Genomic DNA, 5000 nt, shown 5'->3' with positions numbered 1-5000 from the left:
GGGCATCACAGACCTGTTATTGCTCAATCTCGTGCGGCTAGAAGCCGCCTGTCCCTCTAAGAAGAAAAGTAATCGCTGACAGCACGAAGGATGTCACGCGACTAGTTAGCAGGCTAGAGTCTCGTTCGTTATCGGAATTAACCAGACAAATCGCTCCACCAACTAAGAACGGCCATGCACCACCACCCACCGAATCAAGAAAGAGCTATCAATCTGTCAATCCTTCCGGTGTCCGGGCCTGGTGAGGTTTCCCGTGTTGAGTCAAATTAAGCCGCAGGCTCCACTCCTGGTGGTGCCCTTCCGTCAATTCCTTTAAGTTTCAGCTTTGCAACCATACTTCCCCCGGAACCCAAAAGCTTTGGTTTCCCGGAGGCTGCCCGCCGAGTCATCGGAGGAACTGCGGCGGATCGCTGGCTGGCATCGTTTATGGTTAGAACTAGGGCGGTATCTGATCGCCTTCGAACCTCTAACTTTCGTTCTTGATTAATGAAAACATACTTGGCAAATGCTTTCGCTTCTGTTCGTCTTGCGACGATCCAAGAATTTCACCTCTAACGTCGCAATACGAATGCCCCCGCCTGTCCCTATTAATCATTACCTCGGGTTCCGAAAACCAACAAAATAGAACCGAGGTCCTATTCCATTATTCCATGCACACAGTATTCAGGCGGGCTTGCCTGCTTTAAGCACTCTAATTTGTTCAAAGTAAACGTGCCGGCCCACCGAGACACTCAACTAAGAGCACCCTGGTAGGATTTCAACGGGGTCCGCCTCGGGACGCGCAAGCACGCCTTCGGCTCGCCCCACCGGCAGGACGTCCCACGATACATGCCAGTTAAACACCGACGGGCGGTGAACCAACAGCGTGGGACACAAATCCAACTACGAGCTTTTTAACCGCAACAACTTTAATATACGCTATTGGAGCTGGAATTACCGCGGCTGCTGGCACCAGACTTGCCCTCCAATAGATACTCGTTAAAGGATTTAAAGTGTACTCATTCCGATTACGGGGCCTCGGATGAGTCCCGTATCGTTATTTTTCGTCACTACCTCCCCGTGCCGGGAGTGGGTAATTTGCGCGCCTGCTGCCTTCCTTGGATGTGGTAGCCGTTTCTCAGGCTCCCTCTCCGGAATCGAACCCTGATTCCCCGTTACCCGTTACAACCATGGTAGGCGCAGAACCTACCATCGACAGTTGATAAGGCAGACATTTGAAAGATGCGTCGCCGGTACGAGGACCGTGCGATCAGCCCAAAGTTATTCAGAGTCACCAAGGCAAACGGACCAGACGAGCCAATCCGATTGGTTTTGATCTAATAAAAGCGTCCCTTCCATCTCTGGTCGGGACTCTGTTTGCATGTATTAGCTCTAGAATTACCACAGTTATCCAAGTAACGTGGGTACGATCTAAGGAACCATAACTGATTTAATGAGCCATTCGCGGTTTCACCTTAATGCGGCTTGTACTGAGACATGCATGGCTTAATCTTTGAGACAAGCATATGACTACTGGCAGGATCAACCAGGGAGCTGCGTCAACGAGAGCTGAGCAGCCGGCCGCCCGGGAGTGTGTCCCGAGGGCCCGCGCGAACACGCAAGCGTCCGCTCAATTATTCTGCAAACAGGAGGAGGCTGAGCTCCCCTGCACGATACACCTCGAAACCCTCTCAGGTCCCGGCGGCGCGCAGCGCCGTCCTAAGTACTTGGTCGGGTTCGAGAGAGGCGCAATCGCCCGGAGATGGGCGAGTAGACGCTTTCAGTGCGAACACCCGTGCTCCCAACTGAGCTTGCCGCTGCCGACAGAGGCCCGGGAGCGTGCTGTCGTGGCATTGCCGGCGGGAAACAACACGCGCCACCTACGGTGACCGGCAGCTCCAACGCCAGCGCCACAGAAGGGCAAAGCCCCACTTGGGTGCAGAAGCGAACTCTCCCAGCACAGCGCACGCGCCAACACGTCCGCAGAGCTGCGATACAAACCACCTGCGAGAACCGCTGGGGGCGACCGAGCAGCAGACGGCGTCGCGACGCCGAGTGCCGGGCGGCGGCGCATCCTCAACGCACACAGTCCGCAATCGGACCAGCACACTGCAGATGTCCACCGCGCTTCGCACCGGGCTCGGCAGAACCCACTTTGGCCGCCTGGCGCCGCGCGCAGGGTGCGCCGGCGCATAGCTGGGACGCCAGCCGGGCCCGTCGGCCGGCGCTCCTGCCACTGGGCGCCCCCCACCAGCCGGCTGTAGTGCGTGCGCTCACGCAGCGCGCGGCCAGCACGCCGGGCGGCCCCCCCTCACCGGCCGGGGACTGTCCCGCCAAGCCACAGCCTCGTATCGCTTCATACCCACATGGCCAACTCAGGTTCGGGGGCATGGCGGGTACCGCCGAAACAACCGGTTCATAGATGTACCGATCGTCGCTATCACCGATGCACCTGCAGCGCGAACAACCGCTCAACAACTGATTTCCAGTTCATTTGCGGATCTTTGGCAGCAAACGTATACGTCAATCTACATTTGCGAAATCTACGATTCTGGCATGCCTGCATGTTATGTGTCACGACACGCTACATCAGCCCACATACACACTGCGGCATGTACACGAGAGAACACGTGGAAGATGGTCCGCGCACGTGTGCAATGTCCCTTGCGCGGTCGACTGTCAACCGGCCTCTGTAGCATGTCGCAGATGTGGAACGCGGTCCACCGTGCTATCATGTTGTGTGGGGCAATACGATTAAATAGGAAAACCCTCGTCGCTACATCAACAGACGGCTCACGCTGATTCCCGGCAGAGGGAGGAGGGGGGGGGGGGGGGGGCCAACATGCAATACTTTCGTCCGTACCTACCTACCACATGTCTGTACGGCGTACAACAGTGCAATCTCGCTGTAATGGGGAGACGAGACAAGTAGCATCGTGCACAACATATGGCCCTTATGATTCGCCATTGTAGGGCGCAGCCGGTGTACGGTCAAGCATGTGCCACATTATGTCACTCAGTACGTAACGACGGATGATCAGTGTGGGTTACGCGTACATCAGCGGACAGTCCACACAGGCCGTACCACAACGTACACTGACTGCATCGACAACCGAATGCAACTGAACAGCTGCAAGGCTCATTTCACAAACAAACGCCTGACCGACCAGCTTGGAAGGGCAGGAGGGGAGGGCGATATTCGTTCTGTAGCGGTACACCCTTCCAGTGGTTAGCGGGACTGTGTAGAAAGTACGCAACACTCGAAAGACCTTTATGTGAGGGTACGCACCATGGCATCAAGAAATACACATGACACCAGAGGATCCAAGCAGTGAACTATGTTCAGAGGGTTGCTGTTAGGCAAAGCTACATTCCTGTGACGTTACATGTGACAGTTAAGGTGCAGTGTAAGTTAGGTTAAGGTGCAGCGTAAGTTAGGTTAAGGTGCAGCGTAAGTTAGGTTAAGGTGCAGCGTAAGTTAGGTTAAGGTGCAGCGTAAGTTAGGTTAAGGTGCAGCGTAAGTTAGGTTAAGGTGCAGCGTAACTTGGGTTAAGGTGCAGCGTAACTTGGGTTAAGGTGCAGCGTAACTTGGGTTAAGGTGCAGCGTAACTTGGGTTAAGGTGCAGCGTAACTTGGGTTAAGGTGCAGCGTAACTTGGGTTAAGGTGCAGCGTAACTTGGGTTAAGGTGCAGCGTAACTTGGGTTAAGGTGCAGCGTAACTTGGGTTAAGGTGCAGCGTAACTTGGGTTAAGGTGCAGCGTAACTTGGGTTAAGGTGCAGCGTAACTTGGGTTAAGGTGCAGCGTAACTTGGGTTAAGGTGCAGCGTAACTTGGGTTAAGGTGCAGCGTAACTTGGGTTAAGGTGCAGCGTAACTTGGGTTAAGGTGCAGCGTAACTTGGGTTAAGGTGCAGCGTAACTTGGGTTAAGGTGCAGCGTAACTTGGGTTAAGGTGCAGCGTAACTTGGGTTAAGGTGCAGCGTAACTTGGGTTAAGGTGCAGCGTAACTTGGGTTAAGGTGCAGCGTAACTTGGGTTAAGGTGCAGCGTAACTTGGGTTAAGGTGCAGCGTAACTTGGGTTAAGGTGCAGCGTAACTTGGGTTAAGGTGCAGCGTAACTTGGGTTAAGGTGCCAACGTGGGTTAGGTTAAGGGGCCAACGTGGGTTAGGTTAAGGGGCCAACGTGGGTTAGGTTAAGGGGCCAACGTGGGTTAGGTTAAGGGCCAACGTGGGTTAGGTTAAGGGCCAACGTGGGTTAGGTTAAGGGCCAACGTGGGTTAGGTTAAGGGCCAACGTGGGTTAGGTTAAGGGCCAACGTGGGTTAGGTTAAGGGCCAACGTGGGTTAGGTTAAGGGCCAACGTGGGTTAGGTTAAGGGCCAACGTGGGTTAGGTTAAGGGCCAACGTGGGTTAGGTTAAGGGCCAACGTGGGTTAGGTTAAGGGCCAACGTGGGTTAGGTTAAGGGCCAACGTGGGTTAGGTTAAGGGCCAACGTGGGTTAGGTTAAGGGCCAACGTGGGTTAGGTTAAGGGCCAACGTGGGTTAGGTTAAGGGCCAACGTGGGTTAGGTTAAGGGCCAACGTGGGTTAGGTTGCCAGAGATGTGTCAAATCAGGATGTACGTTTGGCTGGTGTCAGGTGGTGGGTTGGTTCGATGCCTTTATAAGGAGTGTGGCCAAAGGGTATTTTATTACTTGTACCTTTTGTGTTGTGGCGTGGCGTTGCGTCCTGTGTTGATACTGGGTGGACCACTGTGGGTGTTGCTGGCTGATTTGAGCTGCGTTGTTTGCGGGTGGTGTGAGACATTCTGTCTTATTAGTGGACGTGACTTTCCTCTTGTCGTTCTTTGGATAGTGTCCTGTGGCAGCGAGGATAAAATGGATGTTGTTGAACGATAGTGCTTTGGTGCTTTCGCTTTGTTACACACAGAGTGGACTGTGAGATAGGGTGACTGGGTCGAGTGCGGTTCACACTGTCCTCCCCAGTTTACAGTATGTATCATCTATGTATGTGGTCCTGCATCATT

The 5000-nt window shown here is 54.1% G+C and overlaps 1 non-coding gene across 1 annotated transcript in view; it reads right to left on the bottom strand.

Annotated features, from left to right (window-relative positions):
* Window positions 1-1532, bottom strand: part of LOC126333970 (small subunit ribosomal RNA) — a 1893-nt gene extending 361 nt beyond the window's left edge. Inside the window, exon 1 of the ribosomal RNA XR_007564476.1 lies at window positions 1-1532. This exon is cut by the window's left edge and continues 361 nt beyond it. This is a non-coding gene — a ribosomal RNA (small subunit ribosomal RNA).
* Between the last annotated feature and the right edge of the window lie 3468 nt (window positions 1533-5000).

Source organism: Schistocerca gregaria, unplaced genomic scaffold (assembly GCF_023897955.1).
Source record: "Schistocerca gregaria isolate iqSchGreg1 unplaced genomic scaffold, iqSchGreg1.2 ptg001662l, whole genome shotgun sequence".
Classification (NCBI taxonomy): domain Eukaryota; kingdom Metazoa; phylum Arthropoda; class Insecta; order Orthoptera; family Acrididae; genus Schistocerca; species Schistocerca gregaria.
Note: the sequence above shows the minus strand (reverse complement) of the source record. Positions and strands in the feature narration are given on the sequence as shown.